The sequence below is a fragment of the Rosa chinensis genome, chromosome 1, assembly GCF_002994745.2.
Source record: "Rosa chinensis cultivar Old Blush chromosome 1, RchiOBHm-V2, whole genome shotgun sequence".
Lineage (NCBI taxonomy): Eukaryota > Viridiplantae > Streptophyta > Magnoliopsida > Rosales > Rosaceae > Rosa > Rosa chinensis.
The window spans coordinates 31,457,688-31,483,554 of record NC_037088.1 but is presented as its reverse complement, the minus strand read 5'-3'; the positions used below and the strand labels follow the sequence as shown (position 1 = coordinate 31,483,554).

The 25,867-nt window shown below is 42.1% G+C and overlaps 2 long non-coding RNA genes across 10 annotated transcripts; one reads left to right on the top strand and one right to left on the bottom strand.

Annotated features, from left to right (window-relative positions):
* Positions 1 to 14,780: 14,780 nt before the first annotated feature.
* LOC121050992 lies at positions 14,781 to 15,916 on the top strand. 3 transcript variants are annotated; one of them, XR_005804684.1, is made up of 4 exons: positions 14,781 to 15,090; positions 15,232 to 15,260; positions 15,492 to 15,616; positions 15,719 to 15,916. It is a non-coding gene; the product is annotated as an uncharacterized LOC121050992 (long non-coding RNA). The 3 variants fall into 3 exon arrangements; XR_005804682.1 differs by lacking the exon at positions 15,492 to 15,616; XR_005804683.1 differs by having other exon boundaries at positions 15,232 to 15,616.
* Positions 15,917 to 16,663: 747 nt separating this feature from the next.
* On the bottom strand, positions 16,664 to 21,805 carry LOC112193468. Of its 7 annotated transcripts, none has more exons than XR_002933917.2 (9): positions 21,379 to 21,805; positions 20,980 to 21,218; positions 20,253 to 20,403; positions 19,130 to 19,236; positions 18,764 to 18,976; positions 18,563 to 18,610; positions 17,604 to 17,673; positions 17,201 to 17,467; positions 16,664 to 16,894 (listed from the first exon to the last, which is right to left on the bottom strand). It is a non-coding gene; the product is annotated as an uncharacterized LOC112193468 (long non-coding RNA). The 7 variants fall into 7 exon arrangements; XR_002933919.2 differs by having other exon boundaries at positions 16,664 to 16,889; XR_002933915.2 differs by lacking the exon at positions 16,664 to 16,894 and having other exon boundaries at positions 17,026 to 17,467; positions 21,361 to 21,805.
* Between the last annotated feature and the right edge of the window lie 4,062 nt (positions 21,806 to 25,867).

The following is a 25,867-nucleotide window of genomic DNA, read 5'->3' as shown; positions in this document are numbered from 1 at the left end:
ACCCAAGTTGGCGGTGAAAGAGATGAGCTCCTTGTTGTTGAACTGTGTGCCGTTGTCTGTGATTATTGTGTGTGGGACACCGTAGCGGCAGTAAATGTTCTTCCAGAGGAAGTGAATTACCTTGGCGGTAGTTATTGCCGTTAGTGGCTCCGCCTCTATCCACTTGCTGTTGTAGTCGATAGCAACTATGATGTATTTGAACTGGCCCTTGGCGGTTCGAAATTTTCCCATCAGATCCAGGCCCCAAGTTGAGTGAATCCATGGAGCGATGATGACCGATAGTGGTTCCGCCGGTGCATGTGGGAGATCAGCAAATTGTTGGCATTTGTGGCATGATCTCGACATCTGGCGGGCATCATCGCCGAGAGTAGGCCAAAAATAGCCTTGCCGCATTGTGCGATTGGCTAAGGATCTGGCGCCTGAGTGGTTTCCGCATTCTCCGCTATGAATTGCCGCCAGAACAACCTTTCCCTCCTCTGGGGTTAGGCAGCGGAGGTTGGGATGGGTGAATCCCTGGCGGTACAGCTTGCCGTTCTGGATGTTGTAGCGGGTTGCCCTCCGCTTGAGTTGTCGCGCCTTAACTTTGTCTTCCGGCAATGTGCCGTTGCGCTTGTACTCAATGACTTTGTCCATCCAGCTGGTATTGACCTCAATATTGAAGATCTCCGCCAGGGTTTTTGTGATACTTGACCTGTCAAGACACTCCACTCTTGTGTCCGCTGGACTCTGATGTGGCTGGGCGGTTGCCAGTCTTGCCAGTGAATCAGCCTTGGCGTTCCTTTCCCTGGGGATTTGTGTGATGTTATGAAATTTGAATTTCTTGAGGAGTGTCTTAACGTACCCCAAGTATGCCGCTAACTGTTAGTCCTTGGCCTGGAAGCTGTTATTGACCTGGTTAACGACCAACTGGGAATCACTGAAGATGTTGACACTGTCAGCCCCTGAATCGATGGCGAGGAGTAAGCCGGCAATGAGTGCTTCGTACTCCGCCATATTGTTGGAGGCCTTGAAGTTGAATTTCAGTGCGTATTCCACGTTCAGCCCCCTGGTCCTGTCAGAATGACTCCGGCGCCGCTGGCCTTGGCGCTGGCGGAGCCGTCCACATGCAGGTTCCAATCTGACTGTAGGGGAGCTGGCCCCTCAGCGGTTACCATTTCCGTCCCGGGCTCAGCCTCCGTGCCGGGATTGGGCTGACGCTCGGTGAGCTCAGCGATGAAGTCCGCTACCGCCTGGCCCTTCATGGCGGTTCTTGGCCTGTAATCTAAGTCAAATTCACTGAGCTCGATGGCCCACTTGCTGAGGCGCCCTGAGTGTTCAGGGTTCTGCATCACCTGTCTCAGCGGTTGATTAGTTAGCACATGGATTGTGTGTGCTTGAAAATATTGGCGGAGGCGCCTGGCGGCAACGATGAGTGCGAGAGCTAGCTGCTCCAAGGGTGGATATCTTGTTTCTGCCCCGTTCATGCCTCTGCCAGATTAGAAAACTGGGAGCTCGTCCTGTCCCTCCCGCCGGACAATGGCGCAACTCACCGCTGATATCGATACCGCTAGGTATATGAACAGTGTCTCTCCTTGCACAAGGATAGAGAGTAGTGGGACTGCCGCTAGGTAATCCTTCAAGGCCTGAAACGCCGTCTGACATTCTGGGTTCCAGTTGATGACTTTCTTGTGAGTCGTTTTGAGGAGTTTGAAAAATGGGGCACACCTGTCAGTGAGCCTGGAGATGAATCGAGAAAGGGCGGTTAACCTGCCTTGGAGGCACTGGACATGTACCTTATACTCAGGGTCCGCCAGGTCGAGTATGGCCTGTACCTTGTCCGGGTTAGCCTCGATTCCTCGTTCACTGACGATATAACCCAGAAATTTGCTGGCGGTGACGCCAAAGAAGCATTTTTCTGGGTTGAGGCGCATGCCATAGGCCAGGAGGATGGTAACTATGATCTTGAGGTTTGCCACATGTCCGCTGGCCTTTATACTCTTGACCAACATGTCGTCCACGTAGACTTCGATTATCTTGCCCAAATGTTCAGCGAACATAGCATTCATCATCCGCTGATAAGTTGCACCGGCGTTCTTCAGACCGAAAGGCATAACATTGTAGCAGTACAGGCCTTTGTCGGTGGTGAAGGTGGTACACTCCTGATCGCTGGGATGCATCTTGATCTGATTGTAGCCGGAGAAAGCGTCCATCATGCTGAGGAGTTCATGCCCGGCTGTTGCATCAACCAGCTGATCAATGCGTGGTAGAGGGAAACTGTCCTTTGGGCACGCCTTGTTGAGATTTTTGAAGTCGACACACATCCGCCACTTGCCGCTAGGCTTCTTGACCATGACCAGGTTGGAGATCCACTGGGGATAGACTACCTGGCGGATGAATCCCATGCCCTGGAGCTTGGCGACCTCCTCTCCTATGGCGCGGTATTTCTCCTCGTCAAAGGCCCTTCGCTTCTGCTTGATAGGATAGAAGGATGGCTTGATGGTTAGCTTGTGTGTGATGATTTCAGGAGAGATACCTGGCATGTCCGCATATGACCATGCGAAGACGGCGGCATTGTCCCGTAGGAATTGAGTGAGTTCTGCCGCCACCTCCGGGTCTAGCTGAGCTCCTATGCGGACTGTCCGCTCTGGGTGCTCGTCGGAGATGCTGATGACCTTCAACGATGTTTCTGGATTGACCGGTTCCTTCTTCACATATTTCTTCTCCTCATCCCTAGGATCCTCGAAGATATCTGGTGGCGGTGCCTGATTTCCTACCGTTAGGATTTCGTGGCGGCGGGTTGACCGTGCAATGGTGGTTGAGTAGCACTCTCTTGCCAATTGCTGACTTCCCCTGACACAGCCCGTGCCGTTGGGTGTGGGGAACTCCGCCATACATGGACTGGAGCCGATGGTTAACCGCATGTAGTCAGAACCCAGTGGTTGAGTGATATCGCCGAAGAAACTAAGCAATGGCTCATGGTCTTGTAGTAGTTTCTTGTTCCGCTTAAGGTTGTTGTAACAACCGCTGAATATGACATTGACAGCAGATCCGCTATCCACCAGGATTCTTCCCACTGACCATCTGTCGAGAATGGCATCGATCAGAAATGGGTCGTCATGGGGTAGATGTGCTCCGCGCTCCTCCTCCTCTGAGAAGGTGATGGGCTCCCAACCAGACTTTGGGAGTTTGGCGGATCTCTCGTAGCGGATGTTACAGACTTCCTTTGGGTGATTGGCGCGTGCGTAACGCTTTCTTGCCCTGTGAGACATGTTGGTGATTAGAGCCCCGCCATCGATGGTGTTGATGCGGCCCAGTGGCTCAATGTTGGCAATTACAGGTGGCGGTTGGCGCACCTTGAATTGATCCATCTTGCCGTCACGGTACAGGGTCTCAATGGCCGTTTTGAGAGCGTTGCAACTGTTGGTATTGTGACCGCTGTCCTCGTGGTATTTGCACCACATGCCGGTATTTCTTGGCTTGCCCTTTTTGGGGAATTTCGGTGAGGGTGGCGGTGGTATCTGATCCTTGCACTGATTGTAAATTTCCTCGTACGAGGCTGTGAGGACCGTGAATACTGCATACCGCTGAGAGGACTCCGTCTGCTTGTTGTGATTGTCCCCATGGGATGGGCGGTTGCCCTTGTAGTGGTTGTCTTTCTGCCTCTTGCTTTGATAACTGCCCTGTTGCCACTCCCTCTTCTTGTCAGCTGGCGGTGCAGTGGGGGCCTTGCTGGCGGTCCCCTGATGGCTGGAGGAGGGTTGAGATGATTTTGTTGGTGTTGCTGGTGGCGGTGGGGTTTCTCCATATGTGATAAACTCTGCCTGGGCATGAATGACCGCCTCACTCATAGGGTGATCATACGCCGCGTTTGGATGATTGTAGTTGAGGTGATAGAGGAACGGTCCCTTGAGGAGTCCCTGCTTGAAAGTCGCCGAAGCCATTGTTTTGTCGAGATCGCGGCACTGAGATGCTGCCGCCCGCCATCTTGTGACGAATGCCTTCAATGATTCGTCCTCTCCCTGCCGGACGCCAAACAACTGGCTCGTGTTGTGATGACCGGCGGACAACAAGATGAATCGAGAAAGGAAAGCATGAGATAACGCCTGGAATGAGCCGCTGGACCCTGGCGGACACTCGAAAAACCAACTCATTGCCTCACTATCCAGCGTTTCGCTGAACAAGTGGCACAGGGTGGCGTCATCAAATCCCTTGTTGTTGGTGACCTTCTTGAACGTGTCCATGTGGACGAAGGGATCGGTCTTACCGCTATAATGCGACATTTTTGGGGTCTTTGCAAACGCTGGTCTGACGGCTTGCAAAATTGTAGCGGTGAATGGTCCTGGTCTGGACGCGAAGAGTGGGTTTGGGGCTGGCGCCGGGGTGCCTGCCTCCGCCAGGATTAGCCTCTGTTCTAACTGCTGTATCCTGTCCAAAATTTGGGCGGTTGCGTTGCCAGCGGGGCCTGCTCGGGCGCTCCGCGGAACTGACCCTCGCCCGGGAATGGGTAGATTGCCCTCAGTCCTTACTCTAGTCCTCGAGGGGCGGGTGCGCAACGATGACTCCGCCTCCTGCTCCAACAGTTGGGGGACAGGGGGTGGTCCCATTCCTGCCAGCTCAGGTGGGTTTAGCGGTACCTGCATTTGCACAATGGGTCCTATACCAGCGGTAGGCCGGCTGTGTCTGGTGCTGTGTGACTGCTCACTTCGTGCTGGGTTAGCGTTTGCGTCCAGCGCCCGCTTTAGCTCGTCGAAACTTGTCATCAGCGTGGCCACCTGCTCTTGGGCCTCAGCCTTTTCCTTGTGTTCCTACTCGCGCTCTCTGTTTGCTTTGTGGAGGTCCGCCAGCGCCAGCTCATACAAGGCGGTGAGGTCCTGACCTGGGGGGCGGCTGCTGCTTGGATTTGTTTCACCGCCAGGGTTGACCGGGGTGCTGAATAGTGCGCGGTTGATGCTTACCGCTTGGTGGGCGGGTTGGGGAACGGCGGACTGGTCTGCTTGCTCCTCAACATTTCCCCCGCTACCGTTAGTCATGGTAATTGTGATGGGATGACTTTTTGTTCAAGGTTTCCCACAGACGGCGCCAATGTTAATGCTCAAAAGTCTGGCGGTAGCCAAACCTTGGTCTAACGCTGGTCCGGCAGGCGGACCGCTACTCTGCCGCTCTGAGGATTACCGCTAGCTGCCAAACACAAGACAGGGCGTTAGAGGGAGACCGCGCTGGGCGGTCTTCAACTCTCCGATGCCTAAGTCAGTCAATGCATATAGGCAGCATAACAGTAATGAGTAGTAAATGCGTAATTAATGAGGAGAGAGGAGAGGACCTTTTATAGGTGAGGAAGAGGATGATCTTCTCCTTGTTTTCGATGTGGGACTGATGTGCTTTAGTTCCCAGTTTCAGTAGCTTCTGATGCTAACTTGACACGGCGCGTGGTGGCGCGTCGGCGGTGCTTTGGGGTTGATCCGGGGCTCAAGCGGTAACCCGGCTAGCTGTCTTTACGCCAGTCACTCATATGGTGGGTGTTGGTACCCCTGGCGGTACAATGAGCGTGGCTCATTATAGCTAATTATGCTTGCAAATGCACATGTATGTACAGTTGTATAGGACAACGAGTTGGTCCGGTTGAAGCGTGAAGCAATGCTGAAAGGAGGATTATATGTTGAACCAGAGTATAACCTCTTGTTTATCATTCGTATCAGTGGGTATGTCTTATCAGTAAACTTTTGATGTTTAGCTTGACTATGTCTTTATCTCATGCATGACATTAGTCTCACCTGAAGCTCATGAAAAAGTAATCATGAAAGCAATGAGAGGGAGCCGTATATTGTTGACTATTTCCATACTCTCATGTACTTGTAGGAAATATGTTAACAATTTCTTGCTATGACTCCAATTTAATGGACCTTATGTTGTTTGTTCTTTCTGGGATGTTTTAATACTTATGGTTTGTTTGAATGCAAACTCCACACTTACCTCCAGTGATCTAACTGCTAGGTGTGTTTTAACCATTGTTTTTTCAATACAATTCTAAAGTTACAGGTTACTTGTTCTGTAAGGCTTGTCTAGGTGAGTCAAAGAAGGCAGCTGATGGTGTTGTGATCTATGGAAACTCGAAAAGACCAGAGAGATCAAAGATGCTTGTGCTGGGACGTCTTATTCCTGGCCAAATCCCTCGGGTCTCATTTGACTTGGTCTCTAACTATCCTCAATCATTTGTTAATCAGTAAGTATTCATAGTGCGAACATAATATCTGACTATCTGGTGTATTTGATTAACGGATTAGCAATATGTAATTTTATAATATGGATAAACGTGCATCAGTCTTAAAGTCTAACACTCTTAGATATATATATATATATATATATATATATATATACAGTCCGGCTACACTAAGGACGTCCTTAGTTTTTCTTAGGTACGGATTTCCGGTTTTCACCCACTTTCCGATCACATTTTCACATCTTAACCGTTCAGTTTTTAGGTCCTAATGTATAGATCACCTCTGCAAAATTTCAGCCAAATTGGTGATCATTAAGGCATCCAAAACTGCAAATTACAACAATGTAAACGAACGGTTCCGGTTCGACAGATTCGGTTCGTTCGTGTAAATTGCAGTTTTGGATGCCTTAACGATCACCAAATTGGCTGAAATTTTGCAGAGGTGATCCATACATTAGGACCTAAAAACTGAACGGCTAAGATGTAAAAATGTGATCGGAAAGTGGGTGAAAACAGTAAATCCGTTCCATAAGAAAAACTAAGGACATCCTTACCTGAGAAAAATCCTATATATATATATATATATATATATATATATATATATATATATATATATATATATCGAAGATTCTGCTATCCACCTAGGTGAGGGTCACCTGGTGACGTGGCAGAGGGACAGGGTGACGTGGCAGAACAACATAGGCCAAATGAAAAGTTGTAGGGTCCGCTCTGACCCAATCTGTCTCCCCCCGTTACCGTCTTCTTACGAACAGGTTTGGGAAAAAAAAAAAAAAAGTAAGTTCAATTGAGAGAGGAGAGAGAGGACGGGTAAAAAACAAAAATGGCTACAATGCCAAACATCCTGGGTTCCGCTCCCTAGTGTTGAGAAAACTTCCTCTCCATGTCCGGCGGCGTCATCGGACAGTTCCTTTTCGAGTTTGGGTCTGATGTGAGGCTTGGGACATCGGCGAGTCGACGATTAGTGTGATTGGGACATCGCGGTGGCGGTGTGGGAATTGAGGGAGGAGGAGATTGGAGAATTGGCTGGGTGTCGAATGAACGGAGACTGCCTGGTGGAGACGAGATCGTGCCGGTGCGGCTTGGATCCGATCGATCTAGTTTGGACTGGGTCGCATGAGTCCGATCTGGGAAAGGGATGGGATGGAAAGGTTGTCGTTGCTCCATGGTTAAATGGTCGACGGCTCGATGGTAGTGGCGGTGGGATGAAGGCGGCGGTCCCGCCAAGGTGGCTGTGCGGCGCAGCGAGTGGTTCGTCGGAGGTGGTGGGGTTGGGCCGGGTTGAATGGTTTGTTGAGTGGGTTGAGATCAGAGGTCGAAATGGGCCTATACGTGGTGGTAGTTGGGCCTGGGCGTTGGCCAAGGCCTTGGGTCTTTTTTGTATTTATTTTTTTTTTTTACGTATTTTTATTTTGTATGAATTGTTTTGTGATAATTTATTTTAATAAACTACATTTTATTATATGAAATTTGTCCGTGACATAAAATTAAAATGGTAAAAAAATAAAAGGAAGAATTATGAAATTAAGCTCTCTAATTGGACGTTGAACGGTTGTAGGAATTAATTTTTTCTAGATTTTGTATATAAGTCACGAAGCTAGAGCTTATGCGAGATGGTCATGAACAAGGTGCAAATAGATTGGAAACCTGTGTTTTATTGTTAGTATGGTTGATTGAGTGGATCGATTTTGAAATAAAGTCGAAAGTTGTTAATATTTTGACTATGAGTCAACACACTTTGTACAAGTCAACTTCTCTAAGGGGAGCGGCACCATGCGTGGACAAACATCCCGAAATTTTAACAACAGTTGGTAGACCCCCTACACAAGAGAGTGTGGGAGCTGAAAGATCGAAAAAATGAATTGGCAAGGACTGGTTACAAGCATATTTGTTTTATGTTCAATTTAGGGTATCGAGTTGACCGGATAGATCGAGACCCAACCGAAGATGGAAATGGCTGAAATTTCTACCACTTCCATATATTCATATGCAGACAACATCCGACGGTGCATTTTAAAAAATTCCAATTCGTCCCCGATTTTGCTCATAGAGGGTAACAAGCCTAATAAACGAAGTTCATACTACATTATTAGGCTTATAAGGATTATGTGTGGTCCAAAAATTGGGAAATGGAAATCGATGAATCTGAAAATTTCCATATGTTTATACAACAGTGATAGGTATTGTACAAAAAAAATTAGGCCGATCCGCCTTGAATAAGGCACCCAATGGAGCGGTCAATACTTTGAACACGCAAACTTCCCTAAGGCGAGTGGCACCATGCGCGTATAAACATCCCGGAATTTTTACATCCGTAAGAAGACCCCCCTACACACGAGAGTGTGGGAGATCAAATATCAAAAAAATGAATTGGCAAGGACCGGTTGCGAGCATATTTGTTTTATGTTATATCTAGGGTACCGAGTTGACCGTGTAGATCGATGCCCAACCAAAGGCGGAAATGGCCGAAATTCCTACCACTACCATATATTCGTATGCGGACAACATCCGACGGTGCATTTAAAAAAATTCTATTTCCTCCCCCATTTTGCTTTTGGAGGGTAACAAGCCTAATTAACAAATTATACTACATTACTAGGCATATAAGGATTATGTGCAATCCAAAAATTCTAAAATGGAACATGATCAATCCGAAAATTTCTATATCTTTATACAATAATGATAGGTATTGTGTAAAAAAATTAGGCCGATCCGCCGTGAATAAGGCACCCAAAGGAGCGGTCAACGCTTTGCAAAAGAAACCATCCCTAAGGGGAGGGGCACCGTCCGCGAACAGAAATACTGGAATTTTGACATCCACAGGTAGACCCCTACTCACGAGAGTGTGGGAGATGAGAGATAAAAAAAATGAATTTGCAAGGACCGGTTGCAAGTATATTTGTTTTATGTTCTAATTAGGGTATCGAGTTGACCGTGTAGATCGATGCCCAACCGAAGGCGGAAATGGCTGAAATTCCTACCACTACCATATATTCATATGCGGACAACATCCGACGGTGCATTTAAAAAAAATTCCATGTCCTCCCCCATTTTGCTTTTGGAGGGTAACAAGCCTAATTAACAAATTATACTACATTACTAGGCATATAAGGATTATGTTCGATCCAAAAATTCTAAAATGGAAATCAATCAATCCAAAAATTTCTATATCTTTATACAACAATGATAGGTATTGTGTAAAAAAATTAGGCCGATCCGCCGTGAATAAGGCACCCAATAGAGCGGTCAACGCTTTGCAAAAGAAACCATCCCTAAGGGGAGGGGCACAGTCCGCGAACATAAATCCCGGAATTTTGACATCAGCAGGTAGACCCCCTACCCACGAGAGTGTGGGAGATGAGAGATAAAAAAAAAAGAATTTGCAAGGACCGGTTGCGAGCATATTTGTTTTATGTTCTAATTAGGGTATCGACTTGACCGTGTAGATCGATGCCCAACCGAAGGTGGAAATAGCCGAAATTCCTTCCACTACCATATATTCGTATGTGGACAACATCTGACGGTGCATTTAAAAAAATTCCCCCCCTCCCCAATTTTGCTTTTGGAGGGTAACAAGCCTAATTAACAAATTATACTACATTACTAGGCATATCAGGATTATGTGCGATCCAAAAATTCTAAAATGGAAATCGATCAATCCGAAAATTCCTATATCTTTATACAACAATGATAGGTATTGTGTAAAAAAATTAGGCCGATCCGCCGTGAATAAGGCACCCAACGGAGCGGTCAACGCTTTGCAAAAGAAACCATCCCTAAGGGAAGGGGCACCTTCCGCCAACAAAAATCCTGGAATTTTGACATCCGCAGGTAGACCCCCTACCCACAAGAGTGTCGGAGATGAGAGAAAAAAAAAATGAATTTGCAAGGACCGGTTGTGAGCATATTTGTTTTATGTTCTAATTAGGGTATCGAGTTGACCGTGTAGATCGATGCCCAACCGAAGGCGGAAATGGCCGAAATTCCTACCACTACCATATATTCGTATGCGGACAACATCCGATGGTGAATTTAAAAAAATTCCATGTCCACCCCCATTTTGCTTTTGGAGGGTAACAAGCCTAATAAACAAATTATACTACATTACTAGGCATATAAGGATTGTGTGCGATCCAAAAATTCTAAAATGGAAATCGATCAATCCAAAAATTCCTATATCTTTATACAACAATGATAGGTATTGTGTAAAAAATTAGGCCGATCCGCCGTGAATAAGGCACCCAACGGAGCGGTCAACGCTTTGCAAAAGTAACCATCCCTAAGGGGAGCGGCACCATGCTAGGACAAACATTCTGGAATTTTGACATCCGTAAGTAGAGCCCCTACCCATGAGAGTGTGGGAGCTAAAAGATGGGAAAAAATGAATTGTCAAGGACTAGTTACGAGCATATTTGTTTTATGTTCTATTTAGGGTATCGAGTTGACCGAGTAGATCGAGGTCCAACCGAAGGCAGAAAGCGCCGAAATTTCTACCACAACCATATATTCATATGCGGACAACATCCAACGGTGAATTTTAAAAAATTATATTTCATCCCCCATTTTGCTCATGGAGGATAACAAGCCTAATAAACTACATTAGTAGGCATATAAAGATTATTTGCGATCCAAAAATTCTAAAATGAAAATCGATCAATCCGAAAATTCCCATATGTTTATACAACAGTGATAGGTATTGTATAAAAAAATTAAGCCGATCCACAGTGAATAAGGCACCCAACAGAGGGGTCAACGCTTTGCACACAAAAACTTCCCTATGGGGAGCGGCACCATGCGTGAACAAACATCCTAGAATTTTGATGTCTGTAAGTAGACCCCCTACCAATGAGAGTGTGGGAGCTGAAAGATGGGAAAAAATGAATTGTCAAGGACCGGTTATGAGCATATTTGTTTTATGTTCTATTTAGGGTATCAAGTTGACCGGGTAGATCGAGGCCCAGTCGAAAGCGAAAATGGCTGAAATTTCTACCACTAACATATATTCATATGCGGACAACATCCAACGGTGCATTCAAGAAAATTATTTTTCATCCCCCATTTTGCTCATGGAGGATAACAAGCCTAATAAACTACATTAGTAGGCATATAAAGATTATTTGCGATCCAAAAATTATAAAATCAAAATCAATCAATCCAAAAATTCCCATATGTTTATACAACAGTGATAGGTATTGTATAAAAAAAAATTAAGCTGATCCGCCGTGAATGAGGCACCCAATGGAGGGGTCAACGCTTTGCACTCACAAACTTCCCTAAGGGGAACGGCACCATGCGCGAACAAACATCCCAGAATTTTGACATCTGTAAGTAGACCCCCTACCAATGAGAGTGTGGGAGCTGAAAGATGGAAAAAAATGAATTGGCAAGGACCGGTTACGAGCATATTTGTTTTATGTCCTATTTAGGGTATTGAGTTGACCGGTTAGAGCGAGGCCCAACTGAAGGCGGAAATGGCTAAAATTTCTACCACTAACATATATTTGTATGCGAACAACATCCAGTGGTGCATTTAAAAAAATTCCATTTCGTCCCCCATTTAGCTCATGGAGGGTAACAAGCCTAATAAACTAGTTATACATTACTAGGCATATAAGGATTATGTGCGATCCGAAAATTCTGAAATGGAAATCGATCAATCTGAAAATTCCCATATATTAATACAATAGTGATAGGTATTGTGTAAAAAAAATTAGGCTGATCCGCCATGAATAAGGCACCTAACGGATCGGTCAACGCTTTGCATATCCAAACTTCCCTAAGGGGAGCGGCACCATGCGCGAACAAACATCCCAAAATTTTGACATCCGTAAGTAGACCCCCTACCCACGAGAGTGTGGGAGCTAAAAGATCGAAAAAAGTGAGTTGCCAAGCACCGGTTACGAGCATATTTGTTTCATGCTCTATTAGGGTATCGAGTTGACCGGGCAGATAGAGGTCGAACCGAAGGCGGAAATAGCTGAAATTTCTACCACTAACATATATTCGTATGTGGACAACATCCAGCGGTGTATTTTAAAAAATTCCATTTCGTCCCCCATTTTGCTCATGGAGGGTAACAAGCCTAACAAACTAGTTATACTACATTACAATGCATATAAGGATTAAGTGCGATCCAAAAATTTTGAAATGGAAATCGATCAATCTGAAAATTCTCATATGTGTATACAACAGTGATAGGTATTGTGTTCAAAAATTAGGCCGATCCGCCGTGAACAAGGCGCTCAACGGAGCGGTTAACGCTTTGCACATGCATACTTCCATATGGGGAGTGGCACCATGCGCGGACAAATGTCCCGGAATTTTGACATCCGTCAGTAGACCCCCAACTCAGAAGAGTGTGGGAGCTGAAAGATAAAAAAAAGTGAATTGCCAAGGACCGGTTATGAGCATATTTGTTTTATGTTCTATTTAGGGTATCGAGTTGACCGGGTAGATCGAGGTCCAACCGAAGGCGGAAATTGCTGAAATTTCTACCACTACTATATATTCGTATGCGTACAACATCCAGCAGTGAATTTTAAAAAATTCCATTTCGTCCCCCATTTTGCTCATGGAGGGTAACAAGCTTAATAAACTAGTTACACTACATTACAAGGCATATAAGGATTATGTGCGATCCAAAAATTTTGAAATGGAAATCGATCAATCCAAAAATTCTCATATGTTTCTACAACAGTGATAGGCACTGTGTAAAAAATTAGGCCGATCCGCCGTGAATAAGGCGCCCAACTAAGCGGTCAACGCTTTGCACACGCAAACTTCCCTAAGGGGAGTGGCACCATGCACGAACAAACATCCCGGAATTTTTATATCCGTAAGTAGACCCCCTACCCACGAGAGTGTGGGAGCTGAAAGATCGAAAAAAGTGAATTGCCAGGCACCGGTTACGAGTAAATTTGTTTTATGTTCTATTTAGGGTATCAAGTTGACCGGATAGATCGAGGTTCAACCGAAGGCGGAAATAGCTGAAATTTCTACCACTATCATATATTCTTATGCGGACAACATCCAGCGGTGTATTTTAAAAAATTTCATTTCCTCCCCCGTTTTGCTCATGGAGGGTAACAAGCCTAATAAACTAGTTATACTACATTACTAGGCATATAAGGATTATGTGCGATCCAAAAATTTTGAAATTGAAATCGAACAATCCAAAAATTCGCATATGTTTATACAATAGTGATAGGTATTGTGTAAAAAAATTTGGCCGATCCGCCGTGAATAAGGCACCAAACGGAACAGTCAACGCATTGCACAAGCAAACTTCCCTAAGAGGAGTGGCACCATGCGCAGACAAACCTCCAGGAATTTAGATCGGGGCCCAACCGAAAGTGGAAGTCTCTTAAATTTCTACCGTTACCATATATTCGTATGCAGACAACATCCAACGGGGCATTTTTAAAAATTCCATTTCCTCTCCCATTTTGCTTATGGAGGTTTTAGTTTTGAATAACCCTAATAAACAAGTTATATTTAAATTGCTGAAAAAGTTTGGGATGTAACATGTCTTAATTTTTAGTTTTGTTGATTTATATCGTTAGTAGTAAATTGGCATGACATGAATAAATTGTCCAATTTCTATTCGATTGTGGACGCAAACCGTGCATTATTTATTAAAAAAGAAGAAGTTGATATTAATTTCTGAAAAAAAAAAAAAAAATGGCGGCGTTTTTCAATTTTCGTTCTTTCCCTCCACCGGATCAATTTTACCTTTATGTCCACCAGTATTTATAGAAACTAACCCTAGAAACTCAACACAAGCTCTCTCTCTTCCTCAGCCGCACACCTAATTCTCTCCTCTCTCCTTTCCACTTCTCTCTGCCATTATCAAAGACCACCATTTCCGGCCACCAATTCAAAACACGCCACCGCCAATCGATTCTGGACCCGATTCCGATCAAAACCCAAGAGGATCACTGCCATCCACCGCCGCCAGCCTCATCACGCCACCATCAAAGTCGCGACGGCGCTGCTCCCTAGCTCTCATCAAGTTTCGGCCATTTCCTCAACACACCCCCGCCATTAGCATGCTCAGAGGAAGCCGGACATCAAAATCCAGAAGCCTCGCCGCCGGCCGTGCCTCGAAGGACCCCGCATGTTCCATCACCGGAATCCTAGACCCTGGGTTTCTCCGGTCTTCCTTCTCCAAATCGAATCGAGCTCCAATACCTCCAAGAATGGAGTCAGTGCCTCTCCTTTTATCAAAACCAAGGGCCCGACTTCTGATTTCAACCAGAGCCGCCGCGGACGCCTCCGGATTATCCTCTTCGTTCTGGTAACCCATTCATCCAAGCCTCTCATTCGTTAATAGGCTGAGTTTCAATTTCACTCTAATGGAGTTATTAATGTTCAATTCTTTTGATTGTTGTTCTTGAATTTCGTACTTGGAGGAAACAGGGGAAATTGAAATGTAAAGGGGAGCTTCTGGTCTTGATTTAGATTGATTTTTAAAGGGATGATGATTTTTAAAGGGATGATGAGGACTGCATGAAGTAGCAGGTCACTGAGACTATTGTCTCTGGCAGAAATGGTACAAGGTAAGAATTCCAAGCCTTTGAGTTGTGAATGTGTTTCTGTTGGGATATTGAGATTAATTAAATCTGTAATTTTGTGGTGGAGATGGATATACGGAATTGATGTATAAAAGCATTAGATTGATTGAATTTGGGATGTCTATGAATTTTATTAATACGGAATTGAAATGCTTCTGCAATTTGTTTCGGGTTTACGGTAGTTGAACTAAAATTTGCAGTCTTTCTTTATGTTTAAATATCTGCAAAGGGAACTGGCAGAAAAGAAGATGGGTATTCCTAATCCAGTAGTGATCAAGCAGTTCCAATTGACAATGGAGGAAGGTAGAGTATGAAAAACCCATTTCAAATATGTAAATGGATCATCCTTTTGTTTGATCTGAAATTTGATCTCTGTTTTTTGTTTGTCTTTTTTGGCTTGATCTCTGTTTTTTGTTCGTCTTTTTTGGCTTTTTAACTTTACAGTTGTTGAGCTGCTGAAGAACACATTTGAGGTTAGACCCTATTTCTCTTTCAAGTTTGCTCGATCTGGGCTCTTAAAGTTTTGAACTTTTCTGATATGCAGCACCAGATAATGAAACCCTTTACTCATTACAGTTTAATCATTTAGCCTTGCTTTTCTTTTGGAAATTACTTACTGCTGAATCTTAAATCAGTTTTATGGATTTGATCTGGGTCTCTGATGTATTGCATTTTGGGCTTTTCCTCATATTTTGGGTTGTTAGATTGATTAGCATGCAGTTCATCTTCTATGTTTCGAAGAGACTTGCTGTATTTATTAATTAATACTCAATCAATTTTCTGGCACTCTTCCTTCTGAGCTTGGTTATCTGGTCAACTTGCTGACCTTGTAAGCCATCAACTCCTCCTTTTTTTCAGTCTCTCTCTCTCTCTCTCCTGTGGATAAATGCATGCTGCATGTTGCTAATGCAAAAACTTGTTCTATTTTCAGGCTTTGTAGGAAGTGCAATGAAACATTCAGAAGACCGGAAGGGAAAGATCAGAAATGCTCAAGCGTCAATCAAATGTTGTACGAGCACTTAAATGCAGCTCAAGACGTAATTTCTACTTTCTGAATGTATATGAAACTATCAAAACCCTAGTATTTTTTCCAGAAAGTGTAGAATCAAATGACATCAACTTTGAAGCATGGATGGTTGAAATGAAAGGCATAACCTATCACAACAGCAAACATGGTAATCAGACTACAGTTAAAAACTGTAGTTTGATTCATTTGTTGGCCTAGTGCGGTCACGTTTCCGAGTTTGTTATGTGTTTGACACTAAACAAAACCCCGAACTCCAAATTTCTGTCATGTTTAAGTTGTATTATTGTTGTTCCACTTTGATGGTAAAGAATTGCTCTTGGGCTTCACATATGATAGTCGCTATAATTCTGTCTTAATTCTAGGTTTGCCATATTGTGGTGCACACTCCTGTGATGTATATTCTAAGTTAAATATCGACAATTGAATGGTGCTACAGAATATAACAATGTTTATTGAGAAATCCGTGAGGAGGAAGATTGAGAAATCTGTGTTTTTGTTTGTCATAAAATCATAATTAACTAGGCAAATAATTAAGAGTTTTGGTATGGTAATATCAGCTAGGGTTCTCGGGGTTCCTGAAAAGGTCTATTAAGGTAATTGGTTTAGGTTTCCCAGCATCAATGCATAGGATGCTATCCTTAATTGGCCAAGGATTCATCAAAATGAAGAGGAACTTGGGGGGCACAAAGAGGAATACGAATACAAGAATGTGCGATCCAAAAATTTCAAAATGGAAATCAATCAATCCGACAATGCCCATAATTCAAAAAGGGATAAATGGTGCAACCATACAAAAATAGTCTGTACATATATATATATATATATATATATATATATATATACACACACAAGTAGGGATCTCAGAGCTTACAATGCTGCTCAACAACCACACTAGTTGTACAAATTTTGGTTCGGCAAGAAACTATAGTGAGGAAGTTTTACAATCCAGTGTTATGCAGCAACTCCGACCTTGTTTTGATGACAGCAGTATAAGCAAGCAGTGCAATAGTTTTCCTTTGGACTCACAACCATGACAGCCTTCGTAAATCTCCCTACTCAAGTGTGATACCAAGCACTATCCTTTCAAGGACATAGTACATGGATCAAGAATTTATGAATCCTAACTTATACAAGTTTAACAAATAGAATTGTGATAGCAGAAAGCCTTTGTAATCTCAGTCTCAAAAATTTCATTTCAGAAGCGCTAAGCATAAATATAAAATGCAGTAATGAATTAAACTCAGTAATCAAGGTTATCAGACAAAACATATCAGAATGAAACAAAAAAGGCTAACTATTGGTACCCACAAAAAAGGGAAGCGATACACAGAAACAAACCAAAATCAGACTTGATGATCAAGATTCAAACTTGATTGAACTACTCACCACCCACAAAGGCAAAGCAGCAATCTTTTGTGAGACTATAAGCCAAAGCAATCCACATCCAAGAAAATTGAGCACTGCTCCAATGGTCAAAAGCCCCATATTATGATGTAGTTAGGATGAAGTTGTTACCATGGAAGAGGCACTTGCATATTGTGTTCCAGACAGATTAGCAGATCGTTATTCTTCTTTTGTTTCAGTTGTCGAAAACAGTGTGGACATGCTTGGTACCACCGACCGTTATGTGTTACAAATCTGGAGATTAAAGCCCTGCAGAAGATATATTTGGGATGTAAACAATGTTAGATGGTTAATTTGTTATGTTTCAATATGTTAGGCACATGAAAGCCACCCAAAACCAAAAAACAAAAACATGGAATATATCAGGAAAGCTACTAACTCTTACTGAATCATATTGAATGCCACAGACTGACAGAACGAAGCATACTTGATCTGGATCGCATGACAGATAGTACCTAAATAAGACAAAGAAAGGATTAAAACACAGCAACTTCAGAATCACTTCAATTTAAAAACATGAAATTCTACATATTAGCAACAAAAAACGCTAGTGCAGCATAGGCTTGTACAGAACTTTACAAAGATAAGCACTCGAGTGCATTATGGAACCTAAAGGAGTTAACTCTACAGAGATGAAGTTGGCAAGAATGCTGAAAGTTCAGTCTGTATCTATGCAAAGTCTCAAACATATAATACTGGTTATGTGTTATAGTCATCAAGACAGGTGTGTGGCAACATGTGAGTGCGTGGAATTTCATTCAGTTAACAAACACTTAAATCCTAATTGCCTAAAGATTTAAAACTAATGGCAGTATGGCACCCATTAATGGTGAAGCTGAATAGCTAATTCAAAGGTTGGTTCTTTATTTTAAAATATGTCATTCAATGAACCTGATATACATAGTGCAGGACTCATGCATACGTATATATGGGATATATAGATATATATTGTACTGTACCTAGTCGAACAAGAACATTTGCATCGGCATTTACATCACACAGGTGAAATCTCCCATACACATACCAACCAAATGAAAACAAACGTGCATTAACTCAACTTCAGGCTAAAAATTAAACCAAAGCATCACCAAGTTTTTGCACCAATTACCAGAACACACCCTGAGTACACGCATTCAAGAGAAAAGAACTTTGGGATTGCAATTACATGAAGCAAGAAACTCCTTTGACAGAAGACACCTATCTAACACTTCTATAAAAGCTGAAAGTTCATCACCATAATTAAAGGGGAAAAAAAAAGAAAAAAAAAAAGACCACACTTTAGCTAGATTTCTACATTTTACAGGAATACTCAGATGTAAAGGAGTCAAATTTAACAATAAGTACCGATATCAATGAATCCTTCCTTTTAGATTCCAAAAGCTGATCAGCATCCTGCATCGAAAAGTACTTTATCAGTAACTGGTCTGAATCCAATTCATCAATAACCATTCAAACAATATACTCTAGCTACTACCACGAATATCTCTTTTGGGTATGTTTTAACAATAAGAAAAGATTAAGAGGGGGTGGTGCGCTGTCACTTACTCAAGAAATTGATATTCATACCGCATCGGTATCATTTTCTACAGGATGACCCTTTCTTGCTGCTAGAGCGGCGGCTAGTTCTTCAGCTTATTTGATTAATACCACCAGCATTAGCATCTTGAAATGATTAATACTACTTATAGTTCTGCACCTTAAATCTATTTGAATTCTCCATTAATAAGTCACGATTTCACCATATTTGATATATCTGTACTGAAGTGGGTAAAAAAAAAAAACTGCTTCAGTTTGGTGGTGAGCTCATCATGCGACCTTGAAACTCCATGAATGCATGTAAAATATTGACTGTGGTAAATTGCTAGCAAGTAAAGAAATTGGAGAATTGAGAAAGGGTAAAGAGGGGCTTACAGCTCTGTTGGCTTCATCGGCCATTTTTAATCGTTTCACACAAACTATGCACTCTGCTGTGTTGGTGGAGATTTAATCTGAAATTCTATATATGTGGCTTTGCACACCTTGAACAGAGACATTAAGCTCATACAATCAAACCCATAGTTCAAATGATCCCAAAAATCATGCAAACACAGCAAACCCAGAAACCCCAGGGGGAAAAAAATACCAAAACCTACAAACAAATCGGGTTGTGATTCCGGAAAAAAAATAAAATAAGAAAAACCAAAACTCTTCTGCAATCAAAACAAAACCCTGAGAGCTTCTCATTATTGTTAAAAAAATAATACCAAAACTCTTGCGCAATCAAAACAAAACAAAACCCTGAGATGCAAATAACCATTAGACCAAATCCAGAGCAAATGTGATTTTTCCTCCTCTTAAACTATAGAGCCTAAGAATAATAAAAATGCAAAAGAACTTCTATAAGTAGCCTAAAAGTACAAAACCCAGAAGCAATGTTAACAACTAATCCTATCCTATATGGATACAAAGAGAATAATATCACTCTAGAAGTTTCAGGAATTAAGAACGCAGGAGACCAAAAAAAACCAAAACGTTCCTGTGCTGCTAAAGTCGATCCATCTCCCTCAGGTTTTGGAATAAAGAAACACACAGGAGAATATATACATAAAGGAAGCATCAATATTGATTCCTTTAGCTGCTAGCTATCTTTTAGAGTAAGTCTTAATTTAATAATAAACGATGTATCTGTTAAGTCATCTTTTGTCAATAACTTATATGTAATTTGTTATTAATTCATAAGCAATCTCTCTACAAAACAAAATTAAGCAATCTGAATTTGACCACTGCAAAGAATGAATGAATAATGCAGAAGAAGGCGTATCCCACTCCTCTCTCCCCTTTTTTAGCAACCCCCAATCAAACAAAACCCAATTACTCAAATCCAAACCCTACTGATCTAAAACTCCAATTGAAGAAATCAAAATCAATAAATTTCATATTGATGCAACGAACCCTAATTGCAGCAATCCAGATCAAGCACAGCAATAATTGATGCAACGATCCTAACAGAATACAGAAACTAAAGAATAATAGAGAAAATTAAATGATGACATACCGGCAGTCAAGGCGAATACAAAGTCTCAAACTTGGGAAATGGCAGAGAGATCCATACGCGTTTTGGGGGCAAACCCAGACCAATCTCTCATGTTCTTCTTTCTACTACAACTTCGATCACTCGCTCAATCTAAAGGAACTAACTTTAACACCTCCAGTCAAAAAAAAAAAAAAATTAAAACTCCATCATTATAGTATACTGAAAACCAGTTCATGAATCAAAAACATATGCCATTATCAAAAACACATACCAGTATGATCACTTCTATATTTCTGAACTTTACAGAAAACAAATAGATATCTACTTTCAGGTTGGTAAGAAATTAAGGAAAAGAAAAGAAAACCGATGTTTTTTTTAGGAGAAATTTCTATATACAGAGACTACCAAAAAGATGCATGGACATAAAGCTGTAAGGAGAACTGAAAGCTATCAGAAATTGAATTCATTAATGACAAACCTTTTACATGTTTACTGCATCATATTTCACAGCATTCATGTAATTATTTGTCACTGCCTCTTCTCTACTCATAGCTGACCGACTTATCCTGTTTCACCCTAGATTCACTAGTCTCACCATTCAGCATAAATAAGAAGAAGCCAATACAATGAGTGACATACAAAGATAATGCACCAACTTTTTGTTTCAAGCAGAGGCAATTTTGCAGAAGAAGAATTAGAAAGTGGTAGTAATAGCAATTGAAATAATAGGGGCAGCAGGGATATATACCAAGAATTCCAGTATAATAAGAGGAAGGCACATCCACATGGGTGCCAGTCATTCATTCCCCAAACCAAGTGATGAGACTATACTCTTAAGATTCGGTGGTGGGAATCTTAAAACAAATACTGAATGGAAGTGATGAGACTATACTCTTCCCAGCCAGTCATTCCCCAAACCAAGTCGCCTTGCTTAAACTTTGCATCCCCAGATTCCAAAACTTTAGCCACGCCAAAACCGCTGATAGGCTGCATATATATGAAAAATGATTTCAAAATTACGCGATTGATTTAAATGTCATAACAAAGCAAGGTTCTTTTTACCCATTTCATACACACAAATCGTGTATATATAATAGTAGCAACAATTGCTACGAGCCAATAAGCTTACAGGTTTGGAATTAGTCACCTTGCCGGGGACTCATATTGAAGCCTTGCCGGGGACTTACAACAAAATTCACTTGGAGAACCTCCCCTCCTCTGGTATTCAGTGACCTCGATTTGGACTTGTTCTCAAAGGCTCAAGCCCGGTATCTTTTCCTTCTTCAGCGCCGCCTGCTACACAAACAATCGGATAGAAATTGAAGGGGGCTGTGGCAGATCTGCGGTCTTCCGATGGCCGACCCTAGACAATCTCGCCTTTTTCTATTAATCTTCTCCATTTCCATGCTCATTCGTCAAGCCCAAATAGCTATTCCTTCTTCAACACCAACACTCGAATCCAATTTCACCGGCGATGTTGCAGATCTACGGTTTGTTTGTTTTTTTTGCTCGGCTTGGGTTTGTAGTTTGGAGGCGTCGAGGTAAGTGAGAACGTGAAAACTGAAACAGCCCTAATCTGAAACCCATACATGTCAAAAGCAATCAGATTGGTAAAAAAAAAAATTACCAAGTCACACACGCCTTTTTTGGTTTGCCACTGTTCTGTCAGCGTTTGTACCCCACGCGCTGTTAACAGACAGCAGGTGAGGGTCACCTAGGTGGATAGCAGAAGCTCTGTGTGACTGGACTCGTCTCGGATTTCGGGATTTCACCCCGAAATCCGAGGTAGCCCTGCGGGGCCCATTTTAGAAGAAATTCTACCAAAAATTTGGCGGAACTTCCTCTAAAATGGACTACCCAAAACCAGTAGAAAACATTTACACTTCTAAATCAATTCATCCTTATGCTCCTGGAGCCACCCTGCTCCCCAAATCAACATCATCCCAATTCATATAACACCAACCACAACTTGAATAACATAAATCCCATAGGTAATCAGAGCAATTCTAACATAAAGGTATATAAGGAAAACCTAATTCAGAGGCAGACGCGGAAGCCATGCTGTTGACTATGCCTCAACTCCATGTACGTTCGACCTCAACTAATTTCGCCTGCAAACTGGGCATTTGAAACCGAAGGGCCCAGGGGAAGGTATATAAAAACGTTAGCGTGAGTGGACAACAATAAACAATTTTAAACAAAATGGATTTTTATACTTTCCCACAATTATTTCATTAAAAACTTTCGATGCATGCAATAATTAAGAAAACAAACCATGAGAAGCTCCGCTCAAGAAAAACCGACTAGCCCCGCTAGTCACAAATAACCACAAAGAAGAATTGAAATTCCGATGCTCGAGAAATAGGACCAGCCCCGCTGGTGAAACGGAAATCGGACTAGCCCCGCTAGTCAAGAACAACAAATAAAGGATATGGGGAAGAGATTTCACCATACGAGAGTGGAGCCTCCCAGGCTCTACCTACCCTCGATTGCCACTCACACATAGATTGTGCGAGGAGGAGAACTAATAACCTCGACTTCCACTCACACATAGATTGTGTGAGGAGGAGAACATTACCTCGACTGCCACCCACGTGAGGAGGAGAATAAATCACCTCGACTGCCACTCACAAACACAAAGTATGTGAGGAGGAGAATAAGCTACCTCAACTGCCACTCACAGACACAAAGTCAGTGAGGAGGAGACCTAATCACATGACCCGCGTATGGTGAGGAAAAAATCATCGAAAACCAGTAAATCCATATAGTTTCCCCACATTTCTCACAAGATAAAATCCATGTATTCAATGACGTGACCCCGCACGCCAAAATAGTCTCGAAGTCATAAACAAATGGGCGAGAAATAATAAATCATTATAATTTCCTTAGGAAATCCCATTTCCGATAATATTCCAGAAAATCTCAAAATCATCATTAAGGCATTCCCAATGCCGAAACCGAAAGTCGATAAATATAAAAGAGATAAATAGATAGATCAACGGCGTGTCCCACACGCCAAAAATATTCTCGGATCAATAATGATTAAGCAAAGAAGTTCAATAATAAACAAATATTCTATCGAAATCCCATTTCGAAAATCTTTTAAAATCTCAACTCGACGAATAGAATATGATTAAAAAGTAAAATTTTCCGGAAGTCACCTCGGAAATAAATAATTCGTCAAATAATATTATAAATCATAACCAACCCCTAAAAATCATTTTTGAAGTACAACCACGAGATAAAACGAATCAACCTCCGAAATTTTAAATCATATGCTCGAAAGGTAATATATTAATTAAATAGAGCATACTTAAAGAAATAAATGCATGCATCATTTATTTAAAAACAAAAGTCCACTCACAGTACTATTCCGACGATCACGTATACGAGTTCCTTCATCGAGCCGGAGCTCGGTACGTCGCCCTGTACACGATTATATTCCTTAAGCGACAATTCGACAATTTAATACGAATTCCATAATCAAAACCTCACAAATCAACTCTCTACTTGTTCTCGGATTCACCCCAAATGATACCACTAATACCAATTCATTATCTTAAAGGTTCTAAGTTAGAACTGAGAGATGTCCGACGGTCGGATTCTCGTAATTCATTAATCGAAACCCTAAACTTCGGAATATTTGGAAACAATTCCAAACTTTTCCAATCTTCATCAAAATCACAATTTCAAGCTCTACTACAATTATAGAATTTAACAGGCTAAAAACCAAAGCCAAACACCTGACTTACGCGCCTCCACGCGCCATCTACAGTGGCAGCGCGTGGGCCCCACGCGCCGCCGGCAACCACCTCCGATGACCACCAAAAATTGGCAGCACAACCTACTCAACAAACCCAACAATTTTCTCAATTGCAACACAATCCAATTTTACGTTTAACTGCACGAAATTGGCCGGTGAAGCAAAACCCAGAAAATTCAAGAACTCTAGGATCGAGTTTTGCTCGATTCTCCCTCCACGCTGCAAATCATGGCTCAAGGCTAGGGGGAAAATGATCCTTGGCGAAAACCGCTCCTTCGACGTCGGTCTTGTGGCCGGAGACGGCCGGAATCGGAAGAAATCGCCGGAATTCTTCAAATGGGACCGTCGGGCTTTTAGGCTTCGATCTCACTTTTCCGACCAAAACATCACCACCCACGGCCACAGCCGTGTAGCGGAGGAGAAGCCGCGTCGACCACTTACCGGGGCTCGCCTTCTGGTGGCCGAATGGCGCTGATCTCGACGAAGACAGAGGGAGACCGAAAGAAGAGGGAGAGAGGTCGGGGAAAGAGGAAAGAGAGAGTTACCGTGGGTTTCCAAAAATGGAAACCTACAGTGGTAACTTTCCATATATATATATATATATATATATATATTTATTACCATGAACAGTAAATTTCACATTTTAAGCTATAATTTTCACATATGAACTCCGATTTAAGTGTACCACATGTCTACGGACTCGGTTTAACATCCCCTACAACTTTCATGAAGAACATTTCCTCAAATTTTGGCCTGAACAAAAATTCAACTTTAGGGCCACTAAAAGTACCAAAACAACAATAATAAAAGTAAGAGTAAAAGTCGTTTACAGTCCAAATGACTAGTAAAACAGTAATTTCAAGTTCTGGACGTTATACCGCGTATATATATATATATATATATATATATATATATATAGGTGCCAGAGAAGTTTCCAATGTCCATTGTGCCAACAAGCCCTTACTTTTTCATAGATAAGGTTGCTTTAAGTATATATTATGCTTTCGTTGAACAAGTTATATTTGGCTCGATGTTGCATATCTGATATGGATTTGTTCTTTTCTTAGCATCTGACAATGATGATTGCTACTTTAGCCTATGGGAAAGCATTCTGTGTCTTTCATTTTTATCTCATCTTTTTTTCCTCTCAAAGGCTTATGCTTCATTTGGCTGGTCTTGTGTTTTTGCTTAAATTTATAATCTAGTAGACTAATATTTCGTTTATACATTTAACTGTTCGTTTGTCAAGTCAATATTTCTTCTCATAAAATTTAGCTCTCACCTGCTAAAATTGGCCATTCAATACATAACTCCTTTTATTTTATTTTTTTTCACTAGATGTTGAAAGTTACTCCTGAAGCTTTTGGAGGACGAGGAAGAGTGTTCCCTTTTGAGGTTTCTTGACATGTTGATAGTATTATTGATAGTACCTCTTGTGAGTGCTTTCCGATATGAAGGAGATGAACGTTACAGACTTACAGTGGCAAAAAGAGAGGCTAAGACACTTCATGAGAAAATCGAAGACAAACTCTACAATGATGAGGAGCTCATCAGGATCATCACTACCAGGATTTAATATTTTTATTTTTTGGGCCTTTCAATTGTTAATGGTTTGTTCTTTTTATTTTTATATCAAAAAAGCTCCAATGGCCTTCATTCCTAATTTTTGATCAAGGGCTTTAAAAAGCCAACAAAAAGAGAAAAAGAATTAACTATCAAACAGGCCTAGGGAAAAAACACCATTATTAAATAATTTTTATTTAAAAAAACCTGGCCTAGGAAGAAAAATCATTATTAAATAATTTTTAATTAAAAAAACTGAGCTGGACTGGACCAAACCGAACCTTTTGGTTTTCGTTTGGGCTCAAAACCA